The sequence below is a fragment of the Mustela nivalis genome, assembly GCF_964662115.1.
Source record: "Mustela nivalis genome assembly, chromosome: 9".
In the NCBI taxonomy this organism is placed as follows: Eukaryota; Metazoa; Chordata; class Mammalia; order Carnivora; family Mustelidae; genus Mustela; species Mustela nivalis.
In genome coordinates, this window is record NC_139028.1 from 56,340,731 (window position 1) to 56,359,057 (window position 18,327).

The 18,327-nt window shown below is 35.1% G+C and overlaps 1 long non-coding RNA gene across 1 annotated transcript in view; it reads left to right on the top strand.

The window, feature by feature from the left end:
• Window positions 1-18,327, top strand: part of LOC309873624 — a 754,649-nt gene that overhangs the window by 382,760 nt on the left and 353,562 nt on the right. Inside the window, exon 2 of the long non-coding RNA XR_014316436.1 lies at window positions 367-410. This is a non-coding gene — a long non-coding RNA (uncharacterized lncRNA). The remainder of the gene's footprint in view (window positions 1-366; window positions 411-18,327) is intronic.

The following is an 18,327-nucleotide window of genomic DNA, read 5'->3' on the forward strand; positions in this document are numbered from 1 at the left end:
GATTCCAGGGTCCTAGGATTGAGCCCCACATCAGGCTCTCCGCTCCTTGGGGAGCCTGCTTTCTCTCTCTCTCTCTGCCTGCCTCTCTGCCTACTTGGTGAACAATCTGTCAAATAAATAAATAAAATCTTTAAAAAAAAATTTACTGATTTTCATCCATGTTATAAATGAAGATTAGTTTGTGCAAATTTGTATCTATGTAGATTCTATGATCATTATTTCTTGCATTTTGTCTTAATACCATGTATTTATTTAGTAGCTGTGTGAAAATATCTTTAACAATATGATATTTAGTTTTACTATGATATAGTCAATTTTTATATTTTTACTCTTGTTTTTTAATTATTATTTTTTTAATTCTTTCAGTGTCAATTTTATTTGGAGATGTATGATAAGAGATAAACTGACTGGTAAGTGACCTCACACTTCTTAATATAATGCGTTTTTTAAAAGTAGATATTTTGGCACCATTAGTCCTCAAAGCTAGAAACCAAACCTATGACTTATGGGGATTATAATATTCTATTCTCTATCTGCAGAGAAATATTTTTTATTTATCCATCACTAAATAATATGAGAGGTGAAAATTGAATCTGCAGAGTGGCAAAAAAAAAAATTGAATTAAGTGATTTAGAGAACACTCAGTGTGTTGTCATAAATCGTATTTTAGAGGAAAATGAGGGTCCATATGAATGAAGAGACAAAAGAAAAATGAACTAACGTGACAGGAACAATGGATTGTTAACTTCTCTAAACAATGTGATTTACTTAGATTTTATATATTTTTTTAATTTCTTAGCACCCCATGAAAAATATGAAATGTCTCTGAAATTTTCTTCTCAGATAGTGCTTAGAAATATGGAAATGAATGATTCATCCTTGTTCCAGAATTTGAATGGTATTAAGTATTTAGTTTCTTTGAAGTATCAGAGTAATAGAATCCTGTCAGAAAATGTTAGATTTCCTAATATTGTAGCATGCACATTTAATAATCAAGTTTACTAGAGCTTATTAATTTTATCTGGGAACTAATTTCAAATTAACTATTTTTCAAGAGTTGATTTAATAATTTTAATAGCAGATTGTATTTCCTGTTGCTATTCACATAGCATTCAAGTTGAAAAAACCATCACTGTAAAGTCACAGGTTTTAACATAAACCAAGGGAAATCTCGTTTCTTTCCTAATAAATAATTTAGATGTTCTGTGGATCTATGCTCCTTATGAATCTATGTAACTTAGCTGAGAAGCAATAGAGAAGGAAGAATTTATTCTTGACTTAAATGTATAATAAATCAGATGAGTTATTCAAGAGGAATTGTTGGTGTTTTCATCTTTCTTATTACTTCATTGAATAATGCAAGATATCTTAGGAGAGCCATTGAAAATAGACTTACGTATAATTTTTAATTATGATTTAGAAATTGGGATTTATATTAATGTCTGTGATACTTTTCTTTTACACAGACATCTTAACAACACATTTTTAACCATCTCCTTTGAGAATATAAGAGGAAATATTATTAGAGGAGTTGAAATAGGCTTATTCTTTACCACCTTCCCAGCCTATTAACATTTTATAGTAAAGTTTATTTGCTCCCATAGCGTTTCTCTTTCAAGTTCTCATTTTGCAAATGAGACAATGCTATCTGATATCACCACAAGCAAATATGATAATGTTGAACAATTACAACCTACATCCTAAGTGTCCATTGTGAATATGGTAGAATACAAAAAAGTTATGAGTTTTTTAAAATGTCCCATGAAAACTTGGAAAAATTAGAATAAATAATAGTAGAAAAGAAATTAAATCAATGAATAGAAAATACAGAAGTTTCAAATTCAGAGACCAAGTAATTGTGTATAAACAAGTGTATTTTTATGTAAATGTGCTATGTATAAAGTAGAAAGGGCATCTAATAATATGTTTGGTTATTTAATGTATTTTAAAATTAATTTGATTCTTAAAATGAACTATATGGGACTTGTTGAGACATTTTTCTTCAAAGTATTTGACACATGTGTTTGTTACCATAATTAAGCAGTATCTGATTGGTAGTCATATTAGAGAGACCCATAATGTAGGAGATTGCAGAAAAAGTCTGTAAGACCTTTTGAAATTTAGCCTGGGAAAAAACTAGACATTAACCAGCCATGTTGGTGAATTTGAACAGCCGTTAATGGGCCCAAAGAAACGGCCTTGGGTTTTGATTCTTTCACCTCTTGCCTTTCAAAAAGCCAACTATTTTCAGTACCAGAGTATCTGTATTTCATTTAACACCAAATTAAGGAGTAGATAAGTCTATATGTTAAATCAAGAGAAAAATAATGGCTTATTTGTGGTACTGAACTGCAAACATGAGAAACTGACTAATATGATTGACTGCTTCACATGGATAAGAGAGTAGTACATTTAACTTTTATAGGTAACCAGCTATTTCCTAAGCAATTATATCATGATGAATTCAAATGTCAAGAATTATTGTATCAAAGCCCTGCTTCTGGGTCTAAAATTACTCCCTCTTGCAATTGAAGAATTTCTATCTGGTTTGGACATTCTTTGATAAATAAATCCTGATGAACAGGGAAACAATTTCTCTAAAGTAATTAGTTAAAATTTCTCAACCACACAGCTCTGACTAAAATTTGTTTTCTTACTAATGGCATGTAGCAATAAAATGTCCGAAAGGATATATGACTTCACTATAATAATCAGCACTAATCCAGGTTTACATTTGTCATTAGAAATTATGACTGAAGACATAATTTGGCTGTTGGTACCATTTTAAGTGAGTGAAAGCTTGTTTGTAAATGACATTTTGTAGATATATCATTTCTTGTGGCTGTAAAGCCTATAAGAGCAATGACTCTGGTTTGCTTTTGAATCCTGAGAAAACAACATATTTGAAATAAAACATACTTAAGAAATGTTTGTCTTAATAAATCAGCTATATTTTTTGAGGGTAAGTCTCTGGGTAAATAGAGAGCCTTGTTAATATTATTATTATTATTTGATTATAGCATATATAAAACACCATCCCTGGTTTTGGTAAAGAATATTATCACATATGTTTAAGAGCAAGAACTCTGGATCCAGAATTTTTGGGTGATAATCTGGCTCATCTAATGTATATGATCTTGTGCCTCTCTATGTGACATTTTCATCTTTTCAAAGTAGTGAATAAGTGGGGTGCCTGGGCAGCTCACTGGGTTAAGCCTCTGCCTTCAGCTCGGGTCATGATCTCAGGTCCTGGGATCCAGCCCTGCATTGGGCTCTCTGCTGAACAGGCTCCCTGCTCTCTCTCTCTGCCTGCCTCTCTGCCTACTTGTAATCTCTCTCTCAGTCAAAAAAAAAATAAATAAAATCTTTTTTAAAAAGTAGTAAATAAGGTTATAATGTGCTTAGAGATGTCCCTCTCATACAGTAAACATTATGTAGTTATTCACAATTACTATTATTGTTTTCATTGTTGCTGTCATTCAAAATCAGACATGTCTTCTATGCTTAAGGGGTTCTTATTCTACTAGGAGAGACAGGTATAAACAAAACTAATTATAATAAAAAGTATGCTATGTTCCAGAAACTTCAAATAGAAAGAATACTAGAAGAGTACCTAAGGAGTGAGTATTTGGACTTGTCTCACAAATGAGGTAGTTCTTTAGCCTGGCGCTGAATGATTTCACATTAGTATCAAAGTATCAAATTTCTCATGTATATTTCAGCATCAGAAACCAGCAAGGACAGTGTTCTAGGAAGATGAACTAAAGAAATAAACTAAAGAGATGACAAATCAACAAAATAGCATTAGCCTTAAATGACTTTTAAACAGTAATTACTAAATATCCCACTCTTAAAAATCCTTTTATGTCATTTTTTTTTTGCTAGCATTTACTCTTTAACTTGGTTTTCAGTGCCATTCATTGTCAAATTCCAATCCCCCTTTCCAAACTTAGCTTCCAGTACAACACCTACCAGTCCAATTTCATTTTATGCAGCACTGTTTTTTTCTCTTTTTTCCTGAAGATACTGTAAATTTGTACATTTTCCTTCTACCTTGAAGGCCGTTACTCCCACTCCTGCACAGGACAGAACTCCAAAGCTGTCTCTGATGTTTTGTGTCATTTCATGTTTGGAAGATAGAAGCCAAATACAGATAGAAGCCAAATACAGATGCACCCCACAACACAATGTTGTAGATTATCAACTTATTTCATCCATTTCAAGGATAGAGAGTATTTTTAGAAGTGAGTTTGGCCACCCAGAGCTGGAACAGATGCAGCCTATTTCAGTGTGCATTCTCTAGGCCTCCAAATACTTCAGGGGTAAGGGCTGGCATGCATCTGCCAGTGATACTGGATGATTTGAGAAGCTTAATTTCTTATTGGGCCATGATTCTTACATAATTGTTGTTTTCATTACTATCATAAAGAATTATACATATAATTTATATGTTTCCATTTGAAAGAAACATTGATTCCTACATTCTAAACTAATCTCAGTAAAAGTGAAGGGGTTTCATCAACTGGGAGGAAGCAGGAACATGGTTCTGAGTATTAATTGCATTGAAATTTCCAGCACTGCAGAAAATTCAAATGCCTCTATACACTATCAGACATTTCATCTTCCAGTTCCCATAGCATTTTCTTTCTTTCCAGCCAGATTCCATGCTGGGGACTGCAGACCAGTAGATAAGATGCAACCTTGTCTTCATGTATGTCATGTTGCAATAGGCAACACAGATCCATAGCCAGCTAATTCGAATGATAATCTGTGTCACCATATAGAGACAAGCACAGAGTGCTCTGAAATCATGTAAATGAGACATCTCCTTGATTGTATGGGAATGTGAAGTGCCTTGGAGAAGATCACGCGTGAGGTTTCTGTATGAGTTAACTAGGTGAAGAGAATGGAGAGACCATTCCAGTAAGATGGAGCTCCATGTTAAAGTTTCCTTTATTAGATTATGATACAACCGGAAAGCTGCATGTAACTTGCTATTCTCATCTCTAAGAGGCCTCAAGGTGGAGTGCATTTTTATGCTTTAGAGTACAACTCATAGTACCTCCTAGTTCAGCAAATGTTTTCTGATTTTTTACTGCACACATATCCATGTGTTGGGTGTTACATCTAAAAAGAATGAATAGGTTGGTTCACTGAAAATATTTTGCTTAAATATGCATGTATTGTTTGTGGGTAGGTAGGTAGACATACAGACATTTAGACATCTTCTAAAGCTTCAGTTTATTAAGGGTAATTTAGCTGTGCAGTCATATTTTGTGTGTGTGTTTTCACAATCTATACATTTGAAAGCTTTCATTTGAGGAATGCCACTTTTATTGGTGACATTTGAGTGATTATCTTATTGACTCATAGCATATTGATTTATGTGCAATGCTTTTTTTTAGACATTCGATAAGTGCTTGTTGACTGACTGACTTTCTCAAACGTTTAAGGTAAGAATGATGTATATAGCGAAGTCATTTTGCCAACAGGAAGCTAACTGGGTGCCAAGATTTGTATACAGTGTAAATCATAAAGACATGGACGTCTCAGGACCGCCTGGAGAAAGCACACAGATGCACTTTTCCAAGTAACAGATTCACTTTTCTGCAGCTTATGGCTGGGAAAAAAGCTTCAGGCAGGACCAAGCAAACTATTTTTGAGACTGACAGTGAGTAAATCTATACTGTGTTTTCTATATTTTTATCATATTGTAGAGTGTGCCATGAAGCACTATCTACATATCATAGACGTGATAGATGAGAGTGCATACTTTAGAATTAGACTGCCCTCGATAGAGTTGAAACCCAGCCTTCACAGTAATCATCTGTGTGGCTTTAGACATGTCTTTTAATTTCTATAGAGATTGGTTACATTGTAGGCTAGATAATGCCCATTCCCCCCTAATAATATGTCTATATTCTAATTCCTAAAACCTGTGAATATGTTTCCTGAAATGTTAGAAGATGTGATTAAGTTAAGGGTTTTGTGAGCGGGTGGTTAATACTGCATTATATGGATGGGCTCAGTGTAATCAAGAGTCTTGATTAGAGGGAAGCTGGAAGCTTGAAGTCAGAGACCAGACCCAGGCAAAGTGACAGAAGCAAAGGTCAGTGTGAGCCCAAGGAATGCGGGCAGCCTCAAGAAGCTAGAAAAGGCAAGGAAACTAATATAGCTTGGTCATCTAAAATTAGGCATAATAAAAACTAGTAGGATTATTGTGCGGATTAACTGCGATAGTAAGTGTAAAAGAACAGTCAGCAATATAGACTGTCAGGATTCAAAGAATGTAGAGCCCAAGCTTATCTCAATGCTTGAAACTTCTCCTTGTTCACATAAGTAAGCCTTTCAGTCTACACTTTAACAAAGCATTTGCCTGATGAATTTCTTTCATAATGTAGACAGTACTTTGAGCTTCCATGGGAAAGATAATAGTATTACCAAGATTATATATATTCAGATAAGAAAGTAGCACGTATTGAAAGTCCATGCAAATCAATACAATATGCTATTCAATGTTTCATATATTATTTTAACAACCTTAAAAAAATGGTATTTTTCTCATTTTAAACATACATGTTGAGATCTACCTTAAAACTTAAATATAAAAGAATAGAGGTATTAAAGTGATAGTAAACCAACTCATAATAACTGAAAACTTCAAGCTACCATAAATATTTGACTGGACCTGAGGGCTCAAATGGTGAAATCAGGAACACGCCTTATCCTCATCCTACCTATTTGCCTTGCTCTCTTCTGTACCATCTTCCTTACAGATTGACTCTTACCATATGCAGATGAGGCTGATATGTTACCAGCCTGGTAGCAGCAGCAACAAGAAATTATCTCTTTTCTAATCATTCTGGCCAATATTTTAAGCTTCTAATCATTCTGGCCAAATTTTGAACTGATGGCTCAGGGACAAACCAAGGAGGAGGAGGTAAATTTTGATTGATTGAACATGAGTCTATGCTCCAGCTGGAGCATCAAGGATGTATAAGACAGTGGTTGGGATGTATAAATGATTGGCGATATGATTACTTTTTCATTTCAGAAATGAAAGTTTTGGTAGTATGGAGGGTGTGTCAGAGAGAAAATGACATACCTTTAGGGAGATTTTGCAATAGTAGGTAATAGAGGTGAGGGTTATCTTTTAGACTCATTAAACAGAAAGCAGGCATCAGGGATCCTGAAGAAAAATTCAATTTTTTTTCTCTATTTTGTGGTTGAAATAGGATAAAAAAGGAGAATTTACTTATTCAAGGTTGCCTACCCCATTTGGATATGTAATCTTTGTTTCTGCCTTACAGATCTGTCTTCTGTCTTTGGTTTGTTATGAAGAAAACTAATACCTACTTGCTTAGCTTCTCCAGGGGACAGCAAGTTTTCATTCTGAAATAACTAGGACTTATTAAGCTAGATTTAGTTTCTTACTTTCACTAGGGGTATCTCTTTTTCTATTGGTCAAATCCCTTGCTCCCAGCCAAAAGCTCAGAATAATCTTTTTCCTCATTTATAGTCCCTAAAATGATCTTGAGATTTATTTTTCCTAAGATCTTCCTAACATTGCTCTTGAGATTTTGGCTGAGTTCAAGGTCTAAATAGTAATTTGTATTCATCCATTTAACAAATTTTGTTTAATATTTACTATGTGCTAGGGGTTGTGCCAAGTCCTAGAGACACTGTGATGAGTAAGATAGTGCAAGAACTCAAAGACTCTGAAATTGAGCGAAGTACACAGACAAATAAACAGCAAGTAAAAATAAGCCCTGGTAAGTGCTCTGATAGTGGCAGGCACAGGGTGCAGTGGGAGAGAGAGGAAGGACAGCTACCTAGTACTGTTGGATGGGAGACTGTGGAACTGGCTAGAAAAGGCATTGGGCTAGTTAACATTTAAACTGAGTATAACCAGGGTGGGTGCCTGGGTGGCTCAGTGGGTTAAAGCCTCTGCCTTCAGCTCAGGTCATGGTCCCAGGGTCCTGGGATTGAGCCCTGCATCGGGCTCTCTGCTCAGTGGGGAGCCTACTTCCACCTCTCTCTCTCTGCCTGCCTCTCAGCCTACTTGTGATCTCTGTCTGTCAAATAAATAAATTCAAAAAAAAAAAATCTTAAAAGAAAACCCTAAAAATAAATAAATAAATAAATAAATAGATTGAGTATGATCATAAAAAACACCCAGGTATTGAAGGGAGAAGATACATAAGTAGAGGCAAAGACTACCAAACCTTTACAAAAGTGCCTGATAAAAGGGAAACTAAAACAAATTTGACATGACTGGGGCATAGAATGTCATTTTGATGCTTTAGGGTAGAATAGAATTGAGAATGGAGGAAGATAAGACAGGAGAGATGAAGAGGTACCAGGAAAGAAGGATCTGGAAAACCATAGAAAGGACTTTGGACCATCTGGGATAGGAAAGGGTTTGTAATACAAGGGAGAAACAATCAAATTTCTGATTTTGAAACTAGCTCTCTAACTATAAAATAGACATTGAACTGGAGAAGGGTAAACCTAATGTTTAAGATTAAGATTTGATGTAAGATTAAATAGGAGGCTGCTTACCCTAATTAAGTATAGTTGTGAATAAAGACTTGTTAAGATATTGATATAAATAAATAGTAATGTATTTGCTTTCAAAATGTGTAAGCAAAACTTGAAAATAAGGTGATACTTAAAGTATACAATTTATAAACTTTAACAGTTTGAATTTAAATTTAAGTAATACAAATAAAGATATGGTAAAACTAATATAATTTTGTATGTTAACTATACTCTAATTAAAAAAAAGAAAACAAAGCAGAAAGGTAAAAAATTATGTTGAAATATTTACATGCATACTATACAGTGGGATATATGCTAGAGTGTGGTGGTACTTTAGATTTTTAAAGTTCCTGCTCTTAGGTCATCCTATTGAAGGGGAAACATGATGTGTAACTTTGTGACCACTGTATAAGTACTATGGAAGTACTAGTAAAATGATTGACTTATTTTGCATAGAAGGAATCAGGCTCCAAAGAAACAGCAATTTTGTTTGGTCTTTAAATGTTTTGTCTAGAAGATATAGAACAAAAACAATATTAGTGCTTAAACAGAAGTCATGAAGATTTTTTATACCTAATTAATAGGTATAAAATTAGTAGTAATTAAGGTACAGATGGTACAAGAATGAATATGGTACAAAAGAGATCCCAAGGGGTGCCTGGGTGGCTCAGTGGGTTAAGCCTCTGCCTTCAGCTCAGGTCATGATCTCAGGTTCCTGCAACTGAGCCCCGCATTGGGCTCTCTGCTCAAAAGGGAGTCTGCTTCCCTCTCCCTCTGCCTGCCTCTCTGCCTACTTATGATTCCTGTCTGTCAAATACATAAATAAAATCTAAAAAAATAAAATAAAGTAAAGTAAAATAAAATAAAAAAAGGAGAGAGATCCCAAACAACAAACTAAGAAGTTAAAATATTTCCCCTTAAACAATAGGAAGACATCAATGTAGTAGCATAATAGTGACATGATCAGATCAATTTACTTGAAAGGGAACAGTGTTGGGAGTGATGATAATGTCTGATGTATAAAAATGTGGCCAAACAGAATCCAGGGGCCATTGGTCAAGAGATCTGTCACTTGCTCCAACTTTCCAAATTGGAAATTGTTAGAAGGTGGCAGAGGGTTAGTAAAATATCCTCCAGACCGAGAAGGCACTTTAAGACTGAAAAATGAAGGAAACCACTCCATACCATTTTTAAGGTGTTTTATTCAGGAAAATTTATGGTGGGGGATCAGAAGGAGGGAAGACCCGGGGGTACTTGGCCATTCTCTGCCCCCATTCTCTGCTGCTATTCTTCACCCAGTCCAGACCTTAAACTCCAGCTTTCCTGGAGCTTTCATGGTGTTAAGGTCATAGGGTACATGTTTAAAGTGGACTCTTCTGTCTGTCTGTCATCTCTACCAGTTTATCTAAAGTGGAGCCTCTGTGAGTCCTTACAGGGAAGATCAGAACAAGCTTTCCCACATTCCAGTCAGGTCACAATTGCCTCCATGGGGCCTAGACCGTGTAGAGAGGGAAGGAAGTCCTTGCATAGGCAAAAATAAGATGGAGGGCCAAAAATGGAGCCAATGTTGTCAACATTCTTACAGAAGTCTATTTTCAGTGTGTTTTTTTTTTTCCCTTTTTATACCCACTTGGTAGTAGTCGTTCATGTCCTTATGGAAGTTACAGAAAGTTTTATGTACACATATGTCTCCAGAGACTTTAGTGATCCACAGTCCCTGACTTAGCACTGGTAGAGTCAAAATGCAGACCTGAATTAGGAAAATAACAATGAAAATGCATACTTAGAATGATTCAGGAGGTAGAAGTAGCAGAATTCACTGTCCTGTTAGATAGGGAGAGGAATGCTGGGGAGAAGGGAGGAGGGGAGCATGAAGACCAGGGAGATGAGGGAGGTTAGAGCAGTAATGGAGGTAAGAGATCATGTGACCTCGCTTAGGACCACATGATAGAAGCACAGAATCAGATTGGGAATGTATTTTGAAGGTATAGCTGATAGAATTTTTTTTGTTGGGTTTGAGTCATTATTTCAACATTTGAGCCATAAACAATTTGATGAATGGTGGGGCTATATGTTATGTATGGAATCACTGGGGTATAGAAGGAGCATGTGTAGAATAGGACTACAGAGTTGATTATTACAATACTATGTATTTACTTTTTCTTTGTATATAATTAGTTTTATTATCTTTTTTCTACTATAATGCAAGCTTCATATCAACAAGGACAAATTCATTATCTACTTCTAATTATTAGGATGTAGCATGATTCAGGATGCCTGGGTGGCTCAGTCTATTAAGTGTCTGCCTTTGGCTCAGATCATTATCTCAGGGGCCTGGGAAGAGTCCCTCATCTGACTCCTTGCCCAGTGGGGAGCATGCTTCTCCCTCTGCCTCTGCTACTCCCCCTGCTTGTGCTTTCTCTTTCTGACAAATAAATAAATAAATAAAAATCCTCAAAAAAAAAAAAAAAAAAAAAAAGAAGAGGTAGCATGATTCATAGTGGGTATTAATAACTATTTGTTGAATGAATAAATTTACCAGATCCTCTTTGTTTTATAGTTTTTTAATTTAACCTATACTAGATAAGTTAGGAGTGAGGTTTCTAGAAATAGACCATGTTCAAAAATTAGTTTCAGCACTCAAAAACTATTTAACTCTAGGTTACTTCATCTCTCTCAGCCTCAGTCTCTTTATCTATACTAATTACTTTAAAAGACTAATAATAGTCCAACCTCATAAAATTCGGATGTGACATAAATTAGTACATGGAAAAAATTAAAATAGTAACCAGTAAGTAATCACATGTTGAAGGCACGTTGCCTATTACAACTGTTATTTGGAGAAAATTCATAGGTAAATTATGTTTGAAGATTGTTACTCTACCTATGTGAAAGGAGATTTTCTTTGTTAATAGTAATCACAAAGCACTGCACTTGAGATGCGATTATATACATTAATTATCCTTTTTAGGTATTTGAATAGTAAGATGGTTTAATAAGCAAAAACAAGTAAATAAATTAGCAGCAGCAGTGTGCTAAATCTTATTTCTGGTTTTATGAATATGTAGGTGTGCCTGTTATCAGTGGTGGAGTGGAGGCATGGAAGACGGAGAGTGAAACAGTACTCAGAGACCATCATTGAAGTATTCTCAATAGTGTGATTTAAAGATATTTTGGATTGAGTTTGAATCAATTTTAAGTTGGTCTCCTCTGAGAGTTTTCTCCTTTAGTCCTAACAATTTGACTATTTCTGAGACTCAGACTTGTGAGAATGTACTCTCAGTATCTCTGAGTGGAATATATCTGTGGCTTTCCATGCCATGCCCTCCATTCCTGCAAGTACCAAGAGAGGCCTTAGAAAAGTCTTTGTCCCTCTGAGAAATTAAATGATACACCTGCTCGTCCTTAGAAAGTGAAACTCTGTAGATAAATGTTGAATGTACATTCAACTTCTTTACAGTTCTCACTCCTCTAAATGTGCAATGGTAAAGAACTATCTCAAGCAGAAAGGTGAGTCACCTTACAAAGCCCGTGACTGCAAGGATAATTATTCTTCTTTGCCCTGCAGGTCATTTATTATGGATGAGAGATACATCAGACTCACCCCATAATCATATGCTATGCTATTAATGCAAAGGGTTTTAAAGTTGGTTTTTGTGTGGCTGCCGACAGTTCCTATGACCGATAATGAAATTTTGTGACTCTGAGCAATTTTAATTCCCCACGCAAATATTTAAGTAATTCTTGTAACCTAGAATGAGCTCCCAGAACATGAGATGTTCGAACCATAATGATAATTCAAAATCATTTTTAACTGACAGAAAATAATAACTATAACATTTAATATCTGCCAACCACTGTCCCCACCATGTAAATATTATAATTCCAGTTTTTTTTTAAAGATTTATTTGACAGAGAGAGATTACAAGTAGGCAGAGAGGCAGGCAGAGAGAGAGAGGAGGAAGCAGGCTCCCTGCTGAGCAGAGAGCCCGATACGGGACTCGATCCCAGGACCCTGAGATCATGACCTGAGCCGAAGGCAGCGGCTTAACCCACTGAGCCACCCAGGCGCCCTATAATCCCAGTTTTAAAGATAGAATAACTGGAGCCCAGAATGGTCCAATATCTTGCCTAAAATCATAAAGACGATTTATCTTGATCTCAAACCTAGGAATATCTTCGTGCAACTCAGACTTTTTCTACTACACCTAGCCTCCTATAAAATTACTTTAGATGGGACATGTGAGGGACTTTTGGCAGTCACAGAAGCCATACAGATTCTGCAACTGGCCAGTGGAATGTCTACTGGGATGCTTGATTAAAATGCCAAGGGAGGTACAGGAAAATACCAGACTTGTCTCCTTCAAATTCAAGCGCTCTCTCTATCTTTTATATGCTGCCTTTGCCACACTGGATGCTTAATAAATATTAATTATGATAGTGCTTCACAGAGTTAATTAACGTATTTCTTGCAAATGGTTGGACTGCTTGAGAAGAGACTATCAATTAAATGTGAGATTTTACTTTATTGTAATTTAAACTGAGTAAAAAAAGAAAAGACAGTAAATACTTTCAACTGTTTTAGTTATGACAGAGTACAGTGTTTCTGTAGATTGGTTGGTTCAATCAATGTAGTCAGCATTTACTGAATACTTTCTACATGCCAAATGCTCAATTAAACATATTGCAAATACTAACATTTAATATTTATAACAACACTATTTGTAGGTATTATTATAATCTTTCTTTTCCAAACAAGGCAACTGGAGGATTGAGGTGTTCCATAAATGGCCAAACTGGTATAAGCCCTCTGGCATTCTGATTCCAAAGTCTAGTATCTAGAGCACTATGCAATACTTTCTTGAATATAAATTTGAAATTGAGACAATCACTAATTGACTGATTTATTCTTTTTTTTCTTTTAAATGATACAAATTGAGCACTTTTTATGTCTAAAGCTCTGTGCCAAGGGCCTGGTGGGATGTAAAACTGAATAAGCTCTTTTACCTAAGGAAAGCATACGACCTGAAGTATTGTGAGGCTAAGCAAAATGATTGTTAGAATTACCTCAAAAGAGTCATGGAAAAATGACAGAAAGTGGGGGTTCATTTTCACTGAAGAATGTAGGAAAAGTTTCCATGGATGGATGCTGTAAATCCCTGGGAAGAGGCAACTGAGACTAAGGCAGCATCAAGGGAAAAATATGGAGAAATGAAAATCCACAATGTGTTTGAAAAGTACTAAATAAACTAGTAGGGAAAAAAAAATCCCTCCTCAGTTCCCTGATTTCTGGTACGTACTTTTGGGTTCTTATATGGGGTTGCTCATTAAAACCAATTAGGGAACTTCTTCAAAGCTGATACATCCTAGTTCCCTGTCATAGAAAGTCCATTTAGGGCTTTAGTGTTTGGACATCTCTTTTTGTTGTATTCACTTAATTAAAAAATTTAGCTATTTCTTAATTATCAGATTATTTTGTTATGTTTCTTCTCTCTCCTCTGGTCTCTCTTTGGGGGCTTCACAGGTTTTTCTCCTTTTCTACTTTCATAATACACTTTTGAGACATACTAGGAATAATGTCTCAGAAATGGATGATGGGAAGAAGTTTGCCAGGCCAGGCACAAATATGTTTATCAGAAATAGTTATGGTTCTTGTACTCAGGACTTTAAAAAGATACATCTTAGATCATAGCCTTTCCTATCTTTGGTATGTATTTCTTTTTTTTTTTTTTTTTTCCTTTGCTCTGCATTTCTAAAAAAAAAAAGGGGGGGGTATTTATGTAGACTATGATCTTTATTACACAATACAGAAGACAAGGAAAACAGATAATCTCAAAAGGAAAACTAGAAATATAAATCATGCACAATGTAGAACTTTTGTCTAAAAATATCTATGTACAAATAAGGAATAATTGGAAAACAGATGGGGATTCCCCTGACCCAAATCTCTAACTTTACAGTTCAAGCTTAAGAGTAGCTTGTTCTCTTATCACCTTCCTTTGGTTTGGGAGCCCCTCTTACCTCTTTCTAACGGTGTGTCTCCAGAGTATTCTTACCACATTCTTCCATGTCTTGGAGCCCTCCTACCCTGTCGGGGGAACATCTGTTCTTTCTTAGTAAATCATTTCTCTAAAGTTTGTGTCTTTTAAACCCTTCATGGTTACTAAAAGTACATATACACATAGATATACGCACGCATACACACACACATACACACGTATGTCTGTTTGCTTATGTCTGTTTGCATATGTAAAATGATAATTGACCTGCTTATGGCACTTCCCTCTTTTTACACTCTACTTCTCAGGGAGCATTGCTGGTGACCACTTTGTTCCCCCTACCTTTCTTTTATCCTTTCTACTTCCTAATATGGAATTAATGGGTGATGTTGTTTTTCAGTTAAGCTCACCTAGAGCCCTCCTACAAAATCACAAAGACCATTGAGACTGGCCCATATTGTTCTACAATTTGAGGCATTTTCTTTTAAATATAGGTAATAATAATTACAATAACTACCATTACATGACTGACATTGTAGTGAGGGCTTTGCATTCATTCATTAATTTAATTTTTTTTCTTACAATAACCCTTTGTGGTTAAATATTATACCTATTTGCAGCTGAGAAGACAGAGGTCATAGAAATATGTATCAGGTTTCATAGAACTAGACAATAACAGGGTCAGGATTTGAACATAAGTGTGTTGGAGTATGCATTTTATTAATTACCTTTACATAAATATAGAGAGAGTCATTCTTTTAGCCAGTATTTAATGAACAACTGTAATGGGTATGCCAGAGGTGTTGGTCTAGATACCAAGGATTCATTGATTAGCGAAAGCAGACACATTTCCATCCCTTATGGAGTTAATAATCTAGGAGGGGAGGAAGTTATGAACAAAATGAAAGTAGTATGAAATTACAATTACCATAAGTATGGAAAGGAAATCACATGCTCATATATTAAGGGGGGGGTGGGTTAAGATGGACAGGAAGTTCAGCTTAGGTTTTTATGAAGTAACTTACAATTGATATATGAAAAATGATAAGGGCTTCCCTGAGGAAGAAAGAATGGGTTTTGATGGGTTGAGGATCAAAATAAGACTCAGTAAGATGTGCATGATTAAACATTTTTATCTGTTCATTGGAACAATGGGAAGCTAGTAGGGGATTTTAAGTATGGGGATGACAAGATCTGATTTAGAAAAGATGGTTCTGGCCGCAATGTGGAGAAAAATGGTAGAATGGAAGTACATGTGAGGAGATTAGTTAGTCTGGTTAGTAATACTGTTGAGAGATGATGGGGACTGGCATTAAGGTTATGGTAAACAGGCAGATTTTGATGGGCTTGGAATCTATTCAGGAAATAAAATCAATAGGAACTGGTTATGAATTGGATTTAAGGAAGAAGAGAAATAAATGATGTCTCCTAGGTACTTGATTTGTATAACTAGATGAAAAGGATACCAATTTATTGATAATGGGAGTAGTGGAAGACTATATTGCTTCATTATCTGTTAATGATTAGCTAATTTGTGAGGCATGCATGATATATTAATGATCAGAAGGCATTTGACTGTCATGCATAACTTGAATAATTGCTAAATGCCTAGAAATATACCTGATATGTTAAGGGTTGCAAAAATGTAAAAACATATTTGAGAATCTTAAGATATTTTCTGGGACATCAGGGAGTCTAGAAATCACAATTGAGATGGCATATTGATTTTTTCCACTGATAAAATCAGGCTGATCAAACCTATATATAGGTAATTTTTTTAAATAATGTGATTCATAATAGATGCTCAATAAAATACTTGTTGAATGAATTAATGATATTTTCAAGAAGTAAAGTATCCATAGTATTTGATTATTACTAGATATTCAGTAAATATTTAATTAAATTCATAATTTAGTCCAAAATAATGTCAAAGGCAAATCGTTTTGAACATGAAAAAGAATCCTAAACAAAATGAGGTTATACTTTAATCTCAACATGAGGCATTGTTACAGTCTTTTTAAAATTTAGTTTTGCTATTCCTCCATTCTCTCCCACATCACACAGCACATTTGGCTTTAGAATCCAAGAAAGGGTTAACTCATTTTTAATGGTGACCACGAAAGGACCACTCAGGTTTCTTAAAAGATATATAATGAAGATAGTTCTCTCCAGCTACTGGAGTAATTTGGGCCACCAGATGTCACTACAGATTAAGCAATGGTGAAAGGTTTCCCACAGTATAAATTCCACAGAGGATTTTGACAAGTTAAGCAAATACTAGAAGATGTTGATTTTTAAAGAAAAATAATTAGGCAGTTGTTCAACTTTTTTCAGTTCTTTCTGCTTTCCCTTCAAAGCATCTGGAAGAATGAAATAAAGAATGCCTATATTGCATATATCATCTAATTTTGCATAACTTTTGCCCTGTATCCTAATAAAAAAGAATAGATGTTATGGTCCAGCAGAGCATAGTTTTTGTTTCAGCAATTTGTTTGATTGTGAGCAATATTTTTCAAGCTCCATTTTTCTCTCACTTCATAAAAGAAGACTGTCCCAGCTCACTTATATTAATGACCCTTTACACAACTACCTTGCTTGTAAGGGGTACAGCACAGGCTGAATATATTTCCATTATAATGGCCACCTATAACGGGTAGTTAATCATGAAGAAAATTCATTAGCTGAATGTCACCAGAAACCCATGTCGTGTGGCAAATGAACAGAGGACAGCCAGTTTGAGTTTTAATTCCTGCAATGAGCTCCTGTTGTAAAACTCCTTTCCTCTGTATGAAATCAGGCAGAGAATTAACAAAATGACAAATGGCTGGTGGAACCTGATGAGAAACCTTGATTACAAGAGTTTATTATTTCTTGTGGAGTTTCCACAAATTTCTCATTGGAAGAAGTTATATTTTTTTGTGCCCTGAACCTTACTTTTTAAGCTCTGAACAACTAAGGAAGCTGAAGCATAGATAGTCTTTGATCAAGACTCAAATTTAGGTCTCTTTCAGAATTCTTTCATGAATCAACTTCAATTCAAACTTACTGACAGTATACTGGATATCTCATATATTAATTCAATATTTATTCAACAAATTGTTCTTGACATGCTTCTCTACACCAGGTAATTTTCCAGATGGTAGGGATACAATACAAAATAAGACTGAAACAACAAGCCCTCATGAAGTTTATTGTCTATTACAGAGAGAAGTAAGGCTGTGGAGGGATGAGAGCGAAAATAAACAGTCTAGCAATGAGTAATTTTATACATTTTTATAAAAAAATAATAATATAGAGAAACTAGAAACTGGTGGGGATGATGGGAAGAAGCTAAACATATTATATTTCAAACAATGGGAAGAGAAAAGCAAAGACTCTATTTTTACAACCTGTACTTCCTAGTCTGAGAGAGAGAGAGAGATTGACTCCCTATTTCCTTTGAGGATTTGAAAATTCTCCATGAGGAATATTGGCCCTGTTGCTTATTATTAGAGCGATTAACTCTGCCTAATGAGACAGGGTTAAAGTGAGCAAATAACTTCCAATTAGAGTCCTATGGCTTAAGTGGGAGTAGGAGAAGCTGTCAAAGAAATGGAAGAAAAGAAGAGCAGATTAAACAGGTGTCCACTGAAAGATTAAATGCAATTTCAGTAGATTTCTGTACAGTTAGCTTATATATGCCTTACTGGAGATAGAATAAACCCATGGAAATCTATACAGTTAGCTTATATATGCCTTACTGGAGATAGAATAAACCCATGGAAATCTTTTTGGAAGTAACTTGGCA